The 18,856-nt window shown below is 47.3% G+C and overlaps 1 protein-coding gene across 2 annotated transcripts in view; it reads right to left on the bottom strand.

The window, feature by feature from the left end:
• The window catches only part of LOC106577047 (ETS domain-containing transcription factor ERF-like), a 117,318-nt gene that overhangs the window by 79,333 nt on the left and 19,129 nt on the right, over positions 1-18,856 (bottom strand). The window lies entirely within an intron of this gene.

Here is an 18,856-nt window from a genome sequence, read left to right as displayed (position 1 = left end):
CATGTCTGGGAGGGGGGCTAAGTGTGTGTGTATCACTGTTTACACACGTGTCTGGGAGGGGGACTAAGTGTGTGTGTATCAGTGTTTACACACATGTCTGGGAGGGGGCTAAGTGTGTGTGTATCATAGTGTTTACACACATGTCTGGGAGGGGGGCTAAGTGTGTGTGTATCACTGTTTACACACATGTCTGGGAGGGGGACTAAGTGTGTGTGTATCATATTGTTTACACACATGTCTGGGAGGGGGACTAAGTGTGTGTGTATCGTAGTGTTTACACACATGTCTGGGAGGGGGCTAAGTGTGTGTGTATCACGTGTTTACACACATGTCTGGGAGGGGGCTAAGTGTGTGTGTATCATAGTGTTTACACACATGTCTGGGAGGGGGACTAAGTGTGTGTGTATCAGTGTTTACACACATGTCTGGGAGGGGGGCTAAGTGTGTGTGTATCATAGTGTTTACACACATGTCTGGGAGGGGGACTTAGTGTGTGTGTATCATAGTGTTTACACACGTGTCTGGGAGGGGGGCTAAGTGTGTGTGTATCATAGTGTTTACACACATGTCTGGGAGGGGGACTAAGTGTGTGTGTATCACTGTTTACACACATGTCTGGGAGGGGGACTAAGTGTGTGTGTATCATAGTGTTTACACACATGTCTGGGAGGGGGACTAAGTGTGTGTGTATCATAGTGTTTACACACATGTCTGGGAGGGGGACTAAGTGTGTGTGTATCAGTGTTTACACACATGTCTGGGAGGGGGACTAAGTGTGTGTGTATCATAGTGTTTACACACATGTCTGGGAGGGGGACTAAGTGTGTGTGTATCAGTGTTTACACACATGTCTGGGAGGGGGCTAAGTGTGTGTGTATCATAGTGTTTACACACATGTCTGGGAGGGGGGACTAAGTGTGTGTGTATCAGTGTTTACACACATGTCTGGGAGGGGGGCTAAGTGTGTGTGTATCATAGTGTTTACACACATGTCTGGGAGGGGGACTAAGTGTGTGTATATCATAGTGTTTACACACATATCTGGGAGGGGGGCTAAGTGTGTGTGTATCATGTGTTTACACACCTGTCTGGGAGGGGGACTAAGTGTGTGTGTATCATAGTGTTTACACACATGTCTGGGAGGGGGACTAAGTGTGTGTGTATCAGTGTTTACACACATGTCTGGGAGGGGGCTAAGTGTGTGTGTATCATAGTGTTTACACACATGTCTGGGAGGGGGACTAAGTGTGTGTGTATCAGTGTTTACATACATGTCTGGGAGGGGGCTAAGTGTGTGTGTATCATAGTGTTTACACACATGTCTGGGAGGGGGACTAAGTGTGTGTGTATCATAGTGTTTACACACATGTCTGGGAGGGGGGCTAAGTGTGTGTGTATCATAGTGTTTACACACCTGTCTGGGAGGGGGACTAAGTGTGTGTGTATCAGTGTTTACACACATGTCTGGGAGGGGGCTAAGTGTGTGTGTATCATAGTGTTTACACACATGTCTGGGAGGGGGGCTAAGTGTGTGTGTATCACTGTTTACACACATGTCTGGGAGGGGGGCTAAGTGTGTGTGTATCATATTGTTTACACACATGTCTGGGAGGGGGGACTAAGTGTGTGTGTATCGTAGTGTTTACACACATGTCTGGGAGGGGGACTAAGTGTGTGTGTATCATAGTGTTTACACACATGTCTGGGAGGGGGCTAAGTGTGTGTGTATCACTGTTTACACACATGTCTGGGAGGGGGACTAAGTGTGTGTGTATCATAGTGTTTACACACATGTCTGGGAGGGGGGCTAAGTGTGTGTGTATCACTGTTTACACACATGTCTGGGAGGGGGGACTAAGTGTGTGTGTATCATAGTGTTTACACACATGTCTGGGAGGGGGACTTAGTGTGTGTGTATCATAGTGTTTACACACATGTCTGGGAGGGGGACTAAGTGTGTGTGTATCATAGTGTTTACACACTGTCTGGGAGGGGGGCTAAGTGTGTGTGTATCATAGTGTTTACACACATGTCTGGGAGGGGGACTAAGTGTGTGTGTATCAGTGTTTACAAACATGTCTGGGAGGGGGACTAAGTGTGTGTGTATCAGTGTTTACACACATGTCTGGGAGGGGGACTAAGTGTGTGTGTATCATAGTGTTTACACACATGTCTGGGAGGGGGACTAAGTGTGTGTGTATCAGTGTTTACATACATGTCTGGGAGGGGGGCTAAGTGTGTGTGTATCATAGTGTTTACACACATGTCTGGGAGGGGGACTAAGTGTGTGTGTATCATAGTGTTTACACACATATCTGGGAGGGGGGCTAAGTGTGTGTGTATCATAGTGTTTACACACCTGTCTGGGAGGGGGACTAAGTGTGTGTGTATCAGTGTTTACACACATGTCTGGGAGGGGGGCTAAGTGTGTGTGTATCATAGTGTTTACACACATGTCTGGGAGGGGGGCTAAGTGTGTGTGTATCATAGTGTTTACACACATGTCTGGGAGGGGGGCTAAGTGTGTGTGTATCACTGTTTACACACATGTCTGGGAGGGGTGCTAAGTGTGTGTGTATCATAGTGTTTACACACATGTCTGGGAGGGGGCTAAGTGTGTGTGTATCACTGTTTACACACATGTCTGGGAGGGGGCTAAGTGTGTGTGTATCATATTGTTTACACACATGTCTGGGAGGGGGACTAAGTGTGTGTGTATCGTAGTGTTTACACACATGTCTGGGAGGGGTGCTAAGTGTGTGTGTATCATAGTGTTTACACACATGTCTGGGAGGGGGCTAAGTGTGTGTGTATCACTGTTTACACACATGTCTGGGAGGGGGACTAAGTGTGTGTGTATCATAGTGTTTACACACATGTCTGGGAGGGGGCTAAGTGTGTGTGTATCACTGTTTACACATGTGTCTGGGAGGGGGACTAAGTGTGTGTGTATCATAGTGTTTACACACTTGTCTGGGAGTGGGACTTAGTGTGTGTGTATCATAGTGTTTACACACATGTCTGGGAGGGGGACTAAGTGTGTGTGTATCATAGTGTTTACACACATGTCTGGGAGGGGGGCTAAGTGTGTGTGTATCATAGTGTTTACACACGTGTCTGGGAGGGGGACTAAGTGTGTGTGTATCAGTGTTTACAAACATGTCTGGGAGGGGGACTAAGTGTGTGTGTATCAGTGTTTACACACATGTCTGGGAGGGGGACTAAGTGTGTGTGTATCATAGTGTTTACACACATGTCTGGGAGGGGGGACTAAGTGTGTGTGTATCAGTGTTTACACACATGTCTGGGAGGGGGACTAAGTGTGTGTGCATCATAGTGTTTACAAACATGTCTGGGAGGGGGGCTAAGTGTGTGTGTATCAGTGTTTACATACATGTCTGGGAGGGGACTAAGTGTGTGTGTATCATAGTGTTTACACACATGTCTGGGATGGGGACTAAGTGTGTGTGTATCAGTGTTTACACACATGTCTGGGAGGGGGCTAATTGTGTGTGTATCATAGTGTTTACACACATGTCTGGGAGGGGGACTAAGTGTGTGTGTATCAGTGTTTACATATATGTCTGGGAGGGGGGCTAAGTGTGTGTGTATCATAGTGTTTACACACATGTCTGGGAGGGGGACTAAGTGTGTGTGTATCATAGTGTTTACACACATGTCTGGGAGGGGGGCTAAGTGTGTGTGTATCATAGTGTTTACACACCTGTCTGGGAGGGGGACTAAGTGTGTGTGTATCAGTGTTTACACACATGTCTGGGAGGGGGACTAAGTGTGTGTGTATCATGTGTTTACACACATGTCTGGGAGGGGGACTAAGTGTGTGTGCATCATAGTGTTTACAACATGTCTGGGAGGGGGGCTAAGTGTGTGTGTATCAGTGTTTACATACATGTCTGGGAGGGGGACTAAGTGTGTGTGTATCATAGTGTTTACACACATATCTGGGAGGAGGACTAAGTGTGTGTGTATCATAGTGTTTACACACATGTCTGGGAGGGGGGCTAAGTGTGTGTGTATCATAGTGTTTACACACATGTCTGGGAGGGGGACTAAGTGTGTGTGTATCAGTGTTTACACACATGTCTGGGAGGGGGGCTAAGTGTGTGTGTATCATAGTGTTTACACACATGTCTGGGAGGGGGACTAAGTGTGTGTGTATCATAGTGTTTACACACATGTCTGGGAGGGGGGCTAAGTGTGTGTGTATCATAGTGTTTACACACATGTCTGGGAGGGGGACTAAGTGTGTGTGTATCAGTGTTTACACACATGTCTGGGAGGGGGGCTAAGTGTGTGTGTATCATAGTGTTTACACACGTGTCTGGGAGGTGGACTAAGTGTGTGCGTATCATAGTGTTTACATACATGTCTGGGAGGGGGGGCTAAGTGTGTGTGTATCATAGTGTTTACACACATGTCTGGGAGGGGGACTAAGTGTGTGTGTATCAGTGTTTACACACATGTCTGGGAGGGGGGCTAAGTGTGTGTGTATCATAGTGTTTACACACATGTCTGGGAGGGGGACTAAGTGTGTGTGTATCAGTGTTTACATACATGTCTGGGAGGGGGGCTAAGTGTGTGTGTATCATAGTGTTTACACACATGTCTGGGAGGGGGACTAAGTGTATGTGTAATATAGTGTTTACACACATATCTGGGAGGGGGGCTAAGTGTGTGTGTATCATAGTGTTTACACACCTGTCTGGGAGGGGGACTAAGTGTGTGTGTATCAGTGTTTACACACATGTCTGGGAGGGGGGCTAAGTGTGTGTGTATCATAGTGTTTACACACGTGTCTGGGAGGGGGCTAAGTGTGTGTGTATCATAGTGTTTACACACGTGTCTGGGAGGGGGATAAGTGTGTGTGTATCAGTGTTTACACACGTGTCTGGGAGGGGGGCTAAGTGTGTGTGTATCACTGTTTACACACATGTCTGGGAGGGGTGCTAAGTGTGTGTGTATCATAGTGTTTACACACATGTCTGGGAGGGGGCTAAGTGTGTGTGTATCACTGTTTACACACATGTCTGGGAGGGGGCTAAGTGTGTGTGTATCATATTGTTTACACACATGTCTGGGAGGGGGGCTAAGTGTGTGTGTATCGTAGTGTTTACACACATGTCTGGGAGGGGGCTAAGTGTGTGTGTATCACAGTGTTTACACACATGTCTGGGAGGGGGACTAAGTGTGTGTGTATCATAGTGTTTACACACATGTCTGGGAGGGGGCTAAGTGTGTGTGTATCACAGTGTTTACACACATGTCTGGGAGGGGGACTAAGTGTGTGTGTATCACAGTGTTTACACATGTGTCTGGGAGGGGGACTTAGTGTGTGTGTATCATAGTGTTTACACACGTGTCTGGGAGGGGGACTAAGTGTGTGTGTATCATAGTGTTTACACACATGTCTGGGAGGGGGGCTAAGTGTGTGTGTATCATAGTGTTTACACACGTGTCTGGGAGGGGGACTAAGTGTGTGTGTATCAGTGTTTACAAACATGTCTGGGAGGGGGACTAAGTGTGTGTGTATCAGTGTTTACACACATGTCTGGGAGGGGGACTAAGTGTGTGTGTATCATAGTGTTTACACACATGTCTGGGAGGGGGACTAAGTGTGTGTGTATCAGTGTTTACACACATGTCTGGGAGGGTGACTAAGTGTGTGTGCATCATAGTGTTTACACACATGTCTGGGAGGGGGGCTAAGTGTGTGTGTATCAGTGTTTACATACATGTCTGGGAGGGGGACTAAGTGTGTGTGTATCATAGTGTTTACACACATGTCTGGGATGGGGACTAAGTGTGTGTGTATCAGTGTTTACACACATGTCTGGGAGGGGGGGCTAAGTGTGTGTGTATCATAGTGTTTACACACATGTCTGGGAGGGGGACTAAGTGTGTGTGTATCAGTGTTTACACACATGTCTGGGAGGGGGGCTAAGTGTGTGTGTATCATAGTGTTTACACACATGTCTGGGAGGGGGACTAAGTGTGTGTGTATCATAGTGTTTACACACATGTCTGGGAGGGGGGGCTAAGTGTGTGTGTATCATAGTGTTTACACACCTGTCTGGGAGGGGGACTAAGTGTGTGTGTATCAAGTGTTTACACACATGTCTGGGAGGGGGCTAAGTGTGTGTGTATCATAGTGTTTACACACATGTCTGGGAGGGGGACTAAGTGTGTGTGTATCATAGTGTTTACACACATGTCTGGGAGGGGGGCTAAGTGTGTGTGTATCATAGTGTTTACACACATGTCTGGGAGGGGGACTAAGTGTGTGTGTATCACAGTGTTTACACACATGTCTGGGAGGGGGGCTAAGTGTGTGTGTATCAGTGTTTACACACATGTCTGGGAGGGGGCTAAGTGTGTGTGTATCATAGTGTTTACACACGTGTCTGGGAGGGGGACTAAGTGTGTGTGTATCAGTGTTTACACACATGTCTGGGAGGGGGGCTAAGTGTGTGTGTATCATAGTGTTTACACACATGTCTGGGAGGGGGACTAAGTGTGTGTGTATCAGTGTTTACACACATGTCTGGGAGGGGGGCTAAGTGTGTGTGTATCATAGTGTTTACACACATGTCTGGGAGGGGGACTAAGTGTGTGTGTATCAGTGTTTACACACATGTCTGGGAGGGGGGCTAAGTGTGTGTGTATCATAGTGTTTACACACATGTCTGGGAGGGGGACTAATTGTGTGTGTATCATAGTGTTTACACACATGTCTGGGAGGGGGGCTAAGTGTGTGTGTATCATAGTGTTTACACACATGTCTGGGAGGGGGACTAAGTGTGTGTGTATCAGTGTTTACACACATGTCTGGGAGGGGGGCTAAGTGTGTGTGTATCAAGTGTTTACACACGTGTCTGGGAGGGGGACTAAGTGTGTGTGTATCATAGTGTTTACACACGTGTCTGGGAGGGGGACTAAGTGTGTGTGTATCATGTGTTTACACACGTGTCTGGGAGGGGGGCTAAGTGTGTGTGTATCACTGTTTACACACATGTCTGGGAGGGGGGCTAAGTGTGTGTGTATCATAGTGTTTACACACATGTCTGGGAGGGGGACTAAGTGTGTGTGTATCACTGTTTACACACATGTCTGGGAGGGGGGGCTAAGTGTGTGTGTATCATAGTGTTTACACACATGTCTGGGAGGGGGACTAAGTGTGTGTGTATCGTAGTGTTTACACACATGTCTGGGAGGGGGGCTAAGTGTGTGTGTATCATAGTGTTTACACACATGTCTGGGAGGGGGGCTAAGTGTGTGTGTATCACTGTTTACACACATGTCTGGGAGGGGGACTAAGTGTGTGTGTATCATAGTGTTTACACACATGTCTGGGAGGGGGCTAAGTGTGTGTGTATCAGTGTTTACACACATGTCTGGGAGGGGGACTAAGTGTGTGTGTATCATAGTGTTTACACACATGTCTGGGAGGGGGACTAAGTGTGTGTGTATCATAGTGTTTACACACATGTCTGGGAGGGGGGCTAAGTGTGTGTGTATCATAGTGTTTACACACGTGTCTGGGAGGGGGACTAAGTGTGTGTGTATCAGTGTTTACACACATGTCTGGGAGGGGGACTAAGTGTGTGTGTATCAGTGTTTACACACATGTCTGGGAGGGGGACTAAGTGTGTGTGTATCATAGTGTTTACACACATGTCTGGGAGGGGGACTAAGTGTGTGTGTATCAGTGTTTACACACATGTCTGGGAGGGGGACTAAGTGTGTGTGCATCATAGTGTTTACACACATGTCTGGGAGGGGGGCTAAGTGTGTGTGTATCAGTGTTTACACACATGTCTGGGAGGGGGACTAAGTGTGTGTGTATCATAGTGTTTACACACATGTCTGGGAGGGGGACTAAGTGTGTGTGTATCAGTGTTTACACACATGTCTGGGAGGGGGACTAAGTGTGTGTGTATCATAGTGTTTACACACATGTCTGGGAGGGGGACTAAGTGTGTGTGTATCAGTGTTTACACACATGTCTGGGAGGGGGGCTAAGTGTGTGTGTATCATAGTGTTTACACACATGTCTGGGAGGGGGACTAAGTGTGTGTGTATCATAGTGTTTACACACATGTCTGGGAGGGGGCTAAGTGTGTGTGTATCATAGTGTTTACACACATGTCTGGGAGGGGGGACTAAGTGTGTGTGTATCAGTGTTTACACACATGTCTGGGAGGGGGGCTAAGTGTGTGTGTATCATAGTGTTTACACACATGTCTGGGAGGGGGACTAAGTGTGTGTGTATCATGTGTTTACACACATGTCTGGGAGGGGGCTAAGTGTGTGTGTATCATAGTGTTTACACACATGTCTGGGAGGGGGGCTAAGTGTGTGTGTATCACAGTGTTTACACACATGTCTGGGAGGGGGGCTAAGTGTGTGTGTATCATAGTGTTTACACACATGTCTGGGAGGGGGACTAAGTGTGTGTGTATCATAGTGTTTACACACATGTCTGGGAGGGGGACTAAGTGTGTGTGTATCATAGTGTTTACACACATGTCTGGGAGGGGGGCTAAGTGTGTGTGTATCATAGTGTTTACACACATGTCTGGGAGGGGGACTAAGTGTGTGTGTATCAGTGTTTACACACATGTCTGGGAGGGGGGGCTAAGTGTGTATGTATCATAGTGTTTACAAACATGTCTGGGAGGGGGACTAAGTGTGTGTGTATCAGTGTTTACATACATGTCTGGGAGGGGGGCTAAGTGTGTGTGTATCATAGTGTTTACACACATGTCTGGGAGGGGGACTAAGTGTGTGTGTATCAGTGTTTACACACATGTCTGGGAGGGGGGCTAAGTGTGTGTGTATCATAGTGTTTACACACATGTCTGGGAGGGGGACTAAGTGTGTGTGTATCATAGTGTTTACACACATGTCTGGGAGGAGGGCTAAGTGTGTGTGTATCATAGTGTTTACACACCTGTCTGGGAGGGGGACTAAGTGTGTGTGTATCAGTGTTTAGACACATGTCTGGGAGGGGGGCTAAATGTGTGTGTATCATAGTGTTTACACACGTGTCTGGGAAGGGGCTAAGTGTGTGTGTATCATAGTGTTTACACACATGTCTGGGAGGGGGGGCTAAGTGTGTGTGTATCAGTGTTTACACACGTGTCTGGGAGGGGGGCTAAGTGTGTGTGTATCACAGTGTTTACACACATGTCTGGGAGGGGGGCTAAGTGTGTGTGTATCATAGTGTTTACACACATGTCTGGGAGGGGGACTAAGTGTGTGTGTATCATAGTGTTTACACACATGTCTGGGAGGGGGGCTAAGTGTGTGTGTATCATAGTGTTTACACACATGTCTGGGAGGGGGACTAAGTGTGTGTGTATCATAGTGTTTACACACATGTCTGGGAGGGGGACTAAGTGTGTGTGTATCATAGTGTTTACACACATGTCTGGGAGGGGGACTAAGTGTGTGTGTATCATAGTGTTTACACACATGTCTGGGAGGGGGCTAAGTGTGTGTGTATCATAGTGTTTACACACGTGTCTGGGAGGGGGACTAAGTGTGTGTGTATCATAGTGTTTACACACATGTCTGGGAGGGGGCTAAGTGTGTGTGTATCATAGTGTTTACACACATGTCTGGGAGGGGGACTAAGTGTGTGTGTATCAGTGTTTACACACATGTCTGGGAGGGGGACTAAGTGTGTGTGTATCATAGTGTTTACACACATGTCTGGGAGGGGGACTAAGTGTGTGTGTATCAGTGTTTACACACATGTCTGGGAGGGTGACTAAGTGTGTGTGCATCATAGTGTTTACAAACATGTCTGGGAGGGGGGCTAAGTGTGTGTGTATCAGTGTTTACATACATGTCTGGGAGGGGGACTAAGTGTGTGTGTATCATAGTGTTTACACACATGTCTGGGAGGGGGACTAAGTGTGTGTGTATCAGTGTTTACACACATGTCTGGGAGGGGGCTAATTGTGTGTGTATCATAGTGTTTACACACATGTCTGGGAGGGGGACTAAGTGTGTGTGTATCATGTGTTTACATACATGTCTGGGAGGGGGGCTAAGTGTGTGTGTATCATAGTGTTTACACACATGTCTGGGAGGGGGACTAAGTGTGTGTGTATCATAGTGTTTACACACATGTCTGGGAGGGGGGCTAAGTGTGTGTGTATCATAGTGTTTACACACCTGTCTGGGAGGGGGACTAAGTGTGTGTGTATCAGTGTTTACACACATGTCTGGGAGGGGGACTAAGTGTGTGTGTATCAGTGTTTACACACATGTCTGGGAGGGGGACTAAGTGTGTGTGTATCATAGTGTTTACACACATGTCTGGGAGGGGGACTAAGTGTGTGTGTATCAGTGTTTACACACATGTCTGGGAGGGGGACTAAGTGTGTGTGTATCATAGTGTTTACACACATATCTGGGAGGAGGACTAAGTGTGTGTGTATCAGTGTTTACACACATGTCTGGGAGGGGGGCTAAGTGTGTGTGTATCATAGTGTTTACACATGTCTGGGAGGAGGACTAAGTGTGTGTGTATCAGTGTTTACATACATGTCTGGGAGGGGGGCTAAGTGTGTGTGTATCATAGTGTTTACACACATGTCTGGGAGGGGGACTAATTGTGTGTGTATCATAGTGTTTACACACATGTCTGGGAGGGGGGCTAAGTGTGTGTGTATCATAGTGTTTACACACCTGTCTGGGAGGGGGGACTAAGTGTGTGTGTATCAGTGTTTACACACATGTCTGGGAGGGGGGCTAAGTGTGTGTGTATCAAGTGTTTACACACATGTCTGGGAGGGGGCTAAGTGTGTGTGTGTATCATAGTGTTTACACACATGTCTGGGAGGGGGACTAAGTGTGTGTGTATCAAGTGTTTACACACATGTCTGGGAGGGGGGCTAAGTGTGTGTGTATCATAGTGTTTACACACATGTCTGGGAGGGGGACTAAGTGTGTGTGTATCATAGTGTTTACACACATGTCTGGGAGGGGGACTAAGTGTGTGTGTATCATGTGTTTACACACATGTCTGGGAGGGGGACTAAGTGTGTGTGTATCAGTGTTTACACACATGTCTGGGAGGGGGACTAAGTGTGTGTGTATCATAGTGTTTACACACATGTCTGGGAGGGGGGACTAAGTGTGTGTGTATCAGTGTTTACACACATGTCTGGGAGGGGGGCTAAGTGTGTGTGTATCATAGTGTTTACACACATGTCTGGGAGGGGGACTAAGTGTGTGTGTATCATGTGTTTACACACATGTCTGGGAGGGGGGCTAAGTGTGTGTGTATCATAGTGTTTACACACATGTCTGGGAGGGGGACTAAGTGTGTGTGTATCATGTGTTTACAAACATGTCTGGGAGGGGGGACTAAGTGTGTGTGTATCAGTGTTTACACACATGTCTGGGAGGGGGACTAAGTGTGTGTGTATCATAGTGTTTACACACATGTCTGGGAGGGGGCTAAGTGTGTGTGTATCAGTGTTTACACACATGTCTGGGAGGGGGACTAAGTGTGTGTGTATCATAGTGTTTACAAACATGTCTGGGAGGGGGGCTAAGTGTGTGTGTATCAGTGTTTACATACATGTCTGGGAGGGGGACTAAGTGTGTGTGTATCATAGTGTTTACACACATGTCTGGGAGGGGGGACTAAGTGTGTGTGTATCAGTGTTTACACACATGTCTGGGAGGGGGGCTAAGTGTGTGTGTATCACAGTGTTTACACACATGTCTGGGAGGGGGACTAAGTGTGTGTGTATCATAGTGTATACACACATGTCTGGGAGGGGGGCTAAGTGTGTGTGTATCATAGTGTTTACACACATGTCTGGGAGGGGGACTAAGTGTGTGTGTATCAGTGTTTACACACATGTCTGGGAGGGGGACTAAGTGTGTGTGTATCATAGTGTTTACACACATGTCTGGGAGGGGGACTAAGTGTGTGTGTATCAGTGTTTACACACATGTCTGGGAGGGGGGCTAAGTGTGTGTGTATCATGTGTTTACACACATGTCTGGGAGGGGGACTAAGTGTGTGTGTATCATAGTGTTTACACACATGTCTGGGAGGGGGCTAAGTGTGTGTGTATCATAGTGTTTACACATGTCTGGGAGGGGGGCTAAGTGTGTGTGTATCATAGTGTTTACACACATGTCTGGGAGGGGGACTAAGTGTGTGTGTATCATAGTGTTTACACACATGTCTGGGAGGGGGACTAAGTGTGTGTGTATCATAGTGTTTACACACATGTCTGGGAGGGGGACTAAGTGTGTGTGTATCATAGTGTTTACACACATGTCTGGGAGGGGGACTAAGTGTGTGTGTATCATAGTGTTTACACACATGTCTGGGAGGGGGACTAAGTGTGTGTGTATCATAGTGTTTACACACATGTCTGGGAGGGGGACTAAGTGTGTGTGTATCATAGTGTTTACACACATGTCTGGGAGGGGGACTAAGTGTGTGTGTATCATAGTGTTTACACACATGTCTGGGAGGGGGACTAAGTGTGTGTGTATCATAGTGTTTACACACATGTCTGGGAGGGGGGCTAAGTGTGTGTGTATCATAGTGTTTACACACATGTCTGGGAGGGGGGCTAAGTGTGTGTGTATCAGTGTTTACACACATGTCTGGGAGGGGGGCTAAGTGTGTGTGTATCAGTGTTTACACACATGTCTGGGAGGGGGGCTAAGTGTGTGTGTATCATAGTGTTTACACACATGTCTGGGAGGGGGACTAAGTGTGTGTGTATCATAGTGTTTACACACATGTCTGGGAGGGGGGCTAAGTGTGTGTGTATCATAGTGTTTACACACATGTCTGGGAGGGGGGACTAAGTGTGTGTGTATCATGTGTTTACACACATGTCTGGGAGGGGGACTAAGTGTGTGTGTATCAGTGTTTACACACATGTCTGGGAGGGGGACTAAGTGTGTGTGTATCATAGTGTTTACACACATGTCTGGGAGGGGGACTAAGTGTGTGTGTATCAGTGTTTACATACATGTCTGGGAGGGGGACTAAGTGTGTGTGTATCATAGTGTTTACACACATGTCTGGGAGGGGGACTAAGTGTGTGTGTATCAGTGTTTACACACATGTCTGGGAGGGGGCTAATTGTGTGTGTATCATAGTGTTTACACACATGTCTGGGAGGGGGACTAAGTGTGTGTGTATCAGTGTTTACACACATGTCTGGGAGGGGGGCTAAGTGTGTGTGTATCATAGTGTTTACACACATGTCTGGGAGGGGGACTAAGTGTGTGTGTATCATAGTGTTTACACACATGTCTGGGAGGGGGGCTAAGTGTGTGTGTATCATAGTGTTTACACACATGTCTGGGAGGGGGGACTAAGTGTGTGTGTATCATGTGTTTACACACATGTCTGGGAGGGGGGCTAAGTGTGTGTGTATCAAGTGTTTACACACATGTCTGGGAGGGGGCTAAGTGTGTGTGTATCATAGTGTTTACACACATGTCTGGGAGGGGGACTAAGTGTGTGTGTATCATGTGTTTACATACATGTCTGGGAGGGGGGCTAAGTGTGTGTGTATCATAGTGTTTACACACATGTCTGGGAGGGGGACTAAGTGTGTGTGTATCATAGTGTTTACACACATGTCTGGGAGGGGAGCTAAGTGTGTGTGTATCATAGTGTTTACACACATGTCTGGGAGGGGGACTAAGTGTGTGTGTATCAGTGTTTACACACATGTCTGGGAGGGGGACTAAGTGTGTGTGTATCATAGTGTTTACACACATGTCTGGGAGGGGGGACTAAGTGTGTGTGTATCAGTGTTTACACACATGTCTGGGAGGGGGGCTAAGTGTGTGTGTATCATAGTGTTTACACACATGTCTGGGAGGGGGACTAAGTGTGTGTGTATCAGTGTTTACACACATGTCTGGGAGGGGGGACTAAGTGTGTGTGTATCATGTGTTTACACACATGTCTGGGAGGGGGACTAAGTGTGTGTGTATCATAGTGTTTACACACATGTCTGGGAGGGGGCTAAGTGTGTGTGTATCAGTGTTTACACACATGTCTGGGAGGGGGACTAAGTGTGTGTGTATCATAGTGTTTACACACATGTCTGGGAGGGGGGCTAAGTGTGTGTGTATCATAGTGTTTACACACATGTCTGGGAGGGGGACTAAGTGTGTGTGTATCATAGTGTTTACACACATGTCTGGGAGGGGGACTAAGTGTGTGTGTATCAGTGTTTACACACATGTCTGGGAGGGGGGCTAAGTGTGTGTGTATCATAGTGTTTACACACATGTCTGGGAGGGGGACTAAGTGTGTGTGTATCATAGTGTTTACACACATGTCTGGGAGGGGGCTAAGTGTGTGTGTATCACGTGTTTACACACATGTCTGGGAGGGGGACTAAGTGTGTGTGTATCATAGTGTTTACACACATGTCTGGGAGGGGGACTAAGTGTGTGTGTATCACAGTGTTTACACACATGTCTGGGAGGGGGACTAAGTGTGTGTGTATCATAGTGTTTACACACATGTCTGGGAGGGGGGCTAAGTGTGTGTGTATCACGTGTTTACACACATGTCTGGGAGGGGGACTAAGTGTGTGTGTATCAGTGTTTACACACATGTCTGGGAGGGGGACTAAGTGTGTGTGTATCATAGTGTTTACACACATGTCTGGGAGGGGGACTAAGTGTGTGTGTATCAGTGTTTACACACATGTCTGGGAGGGGGAACTAAGTGTGTGTGTATCATAGTGTTTACACACATGTCTGGGAGGGGGACTAAGTGTGTGTGTATCAGTGTTTACACACATGTCTGGGAGGGGGACTAAGTGTGTGTGTATCATAGTGTTTACACACATGTCTGGGAGGGGGACTAAGTGTGTGTGTATCAGTGTTTACACACATGTCTGGGAGGGGGCTAAGTGTGTGTGTATCATAGTGTTTACACACATGTCTGGGAGGGGGGCTAAGTGTGTGTGTATCATGTGTTTACACACATGTCTGGGAGGGGGGCTAAGTGTGTGTGTATCATAGTGTTTACACACATGTCTGGGAGGGGGACTAAGTGTGTGTGTATCATAGTGTTTACACACATGTCTGGGAGGGGGGCTAAGTGTGTGTGTATCATAGTGTTTACACACCTGTCTGGGAGGGGGACTAAGTGTGTGTGTATCAGTGTTTACACACATGTCTGGGAGGGGGACTAAGTGTGTGTGTATCAGTGTTTACACACATGTCTGGGAGGGGGACTAAGTGTGTGTGTATCATAGTGTTTACACACATGTCTGGGAGGGGGGCTAAGTGTGTGTGTATCAGTGTTTACACACATGTCTGGGAGGGGGACTAAGTGTGTGTGTATCATAGTGTTTACACACATGTCTGGGAGGGGGACTAAGTGTGTGTGTATCAGTGTTTACACACATGTCTGGGAGGGGGGCTAAGTGTGTGTGTATCATAGTGTTTACACACTGTCTGGGAGGGGGACTAAGTGTGTGTGTATCAGTGTTTACACACATGTCTGGGAGGGGGGGCTAAGTGTGTGTGTATCATAGTGTTTACACACATGTCTGGGAGGGGGACTAAGTGTGTGTGTATCATAGTGTTTACACACATGTCTGGGAGGGGGGGCTAAGTGTGTGTGTATCATAGTGTTTACACACATGTCTGGGAGGGGGACTAAGTGTGTGTGTATCAGTGTTTACACACATGTCTGGGAGGGGGACTAAGTGTGTGTGTATCAGTGTTTACACACATGTCTGGGAGGGGGACTAAGTGTGTGTGTATCATAGTGTTTACACACATGTCTGGGAGGGGGACTAAGTGTGTGTGTATCAGTGTTTACACACATGTCTGGGAGGGGGGGCTAATTGTGTGTGTATCATAGTGTTTACACACATGTCTGGGAGGGGGACTAAGTGTGTGTGTATCATAGTGTTTACACACATGTCTGGGAGGGGGACTAAGTGTGTGTGTATCAGTGTTTACACACATGTCTGGGAGGGGGACTAAGTGTTTGTGTATCAGTGTTTACACACATGTCTGGGAGGGGGACTAAGTGTGTGTGTATCATAGTGTTTACACACGTCTGGGAGGGGGACTAAGTGTGTGTGTATCAGTGTTTACACACATGTCTGGGAGGGGGGCTAAGTGTGTGTGTATCATAGTGTTTACACACATGTCTGGGAGGGGGACTAAGTTTGTGTGTATCAGTGTTTACACACATGTCTGGGAGGGGGGCTAAGTGTGTGTGTATCATAGTGTTTACACACATGTCTGGGAGGGGGACTAAGTGTGTGTGTATCATGTGTTTACACACATGTCTGGGAGGGGGACTAAGTGTGTGTGTATCAGTGTTTACACACATGTCTGGGAGGGGGACTAAGTGTGTGTGTATCATAGTGTTTACACACATGTCTGGGAGGGGGCTAAGTGTGTGTGTATCAGTGTTTACACACATGTCTGGGAGGGGGACTAAGTGTGTGTGTATCATAGTGTTTACACACATGTCTGGGAGGGGGGCTAAGTGTGTGTGTATCAGTGTTTACACACATGTCTGGGAGGGGGACTAAGTGTGTGTGTATCATAGTGTTTACACACATGTCTGGGAGGGGGACTAAGTGTGTGTGTATCAGTGTTTACATACATGTCTGGGAGGGGGGCTAAGTGTGTGTGTATCATAGTGTTTACACACATGTCTGGGAGGGGGACTAAGTGTGTGTGTATCATAGTGTTTACACACATGTCTGGGAGGGGGGGCTAAGTGTGTGTGTATCATAGTGTTTACACACATGTCTGGGAGGGGGGCTAAGTGTGTGTGTATCATAGTGTTTACACACATGTCTGGGAGGGGGACTAAGTGTGTGTGTATCATAGTGTTTACACACATGTCTGGGAGGGGGACTAAGTGTGTGTGTATCAGTGTTTACACACATGTCTGGGAGGGGGGCTAAGTGTGTGTGCATCAGTGTTTACACACATGTCTGGGAGGGGGACTAAGTGTGTGTGTATCATAGTGTTTACACACATGTCTGGGAGGGAGGCTAAGTGTGTGTGTGTATCGTTGTGTTTACACACGTCTGGGAGGGGGGCTAAGTGTGTGTGTATCATAGTGTTTACACACATGTCTGGGAGGGCGACTAAGTGTGTGTGTATCATAGTGTTTACACACATGTCTGGGAGGGGGGCTAAGTGTGTGTGTATCATAGTGTTTACACACATGTCTGGGAGGGGGACTAAGTGTGTGTGTATCACAGTGTTTACACACATGTCTGGGAGGGGGACTAAGTGTGTGTGTATCATAGTGTTTACACACATGTCTGGGAGGGGGACTAAGTGTGTGTGTATCATAGTGTTTACACACATGTCTGGGAGGGGGACTAAGTGTGTGTGTATCATAGTGTTTACACACATGTCTGGGAGGGGGGACTAAGTGTGTGTGTATCATAGTGTTTACACACATGTCTGGGAGGGGGACTAAGTGTGTGTGTATCATAGTGTTTACACACATGTCTGGGAGGGGGGCTAAGTGTGTGTGTATCATAGTGTTTACACACATGTCTGGGAGGGGGGCTAAGTGTGTGTGTATCATAGTGTTTACACACATGTCTGGGAGGGGGGCTAAGTGTGTGTGTATCAGTGTTTACATACATGTCTGGGAGGGGGGCTAAGTGTGTGTGTATCATAGTGTTTACACACATGTCTGGGAGGGGGACTAAGTGTGTGTGTATCATAGTGTTTACACACATGTCTGGGAGGGGGGCTAAGTGTGTGTGTATCATAGTGTTTACACACCTGTCTGGGAGGGGGACTAAGTGTGTGTGTATCAGTGTTTACACACATGTCTGGGAGGGGGACTAAGTGTGTGTGTATCAGTGTTTACACACATGTCTGGGAGGGGGACTAAGTGTGTGTGTATCAGTGTTTACACACATGTCTTGGAGGGGGACTAAGTGTGTGTGTATCAGTGTTTACATACATGTCTGGGAGGGGGACTAAGTGTGTGTGTATCATAGTGTTTACACACATATCTGGGAGGAGGACTAAGTGTGTGTGTATCAGTGTTTACACACATGTCTGGGAGGGGGGCTAAGTGTGTGTGTATCATAGTGTTTACACACATGTCTGGGAGGGGGACTAAGTGTGTGTGTATCAGTGTTTACATACATGTCTGGGAGGGGGGCTAAGTGTGTGTGTATCATAGTGTTTACACACATGTCTGGGAGGGGGACTAATTGTGTGTGTATCATAGTGTTTACACACATGTCTGGGAGGGGGGCTAAGTGTGTGTGTATCATAGTGTTTACACACCTGTCTGGGAGGGGGACTAAGTGTGTGTGTATCAGTGTTTACACACATGTCTGGGAGGGGGACTAAGTGTGTGTGTATCAGTGTTTACACACATGTCTGGGAGGGGGGCTAAGTGTGTGTGTATCATAGTGTTTACACACATGTCTGGGAGGGGGACTAAGTGTGTGTGTATCAGTGTTTACACACATGTCTGGGAGGGGGGCTAAGTGTGTGTGTATCATAGTGTTTACACACATGTCTGGGAGGGGGACTAAGTGTGTGTGTATCATAGTGTTTACACACATGTCTGGGAGGGGGACTAAGTGTGTGTGTATCATAGTGTTTACACACATGTCTGGGAGGGGGACTAAGTGTGTGTGTATCAGTGTTTACACACATGTCTGGGAGGGGGGCTAAGTGTGTGTGTATCATAGTGTTTACACACATGTCTGGGAGGGGGGACTAAGTGTGTGTGTATCAGTGTTTACACACATGTCTGGGAGGGGGGCTAAGTGTGTGTGTATCATAGTGTTTACACACA

Source organism: Salmo salar, chromosome ssa02 (assembly GCF_905237065.1).
Source record: "Salmo salar chromosome ssa02, Ssal_v3.1, whole genome shotgun sequence".
In the NCBI taxonomy this organism is placed as follows: Eukaryota; Metazoa; Chordata; class Actinopteri; order Salmoniformes; family Salmonidae; genus Salmo; species Salmo salar.
Note: the sequence above shows the minus strand (reverse complement) of the source record. Positions and strands in the feature narration are given on the sequence as shown.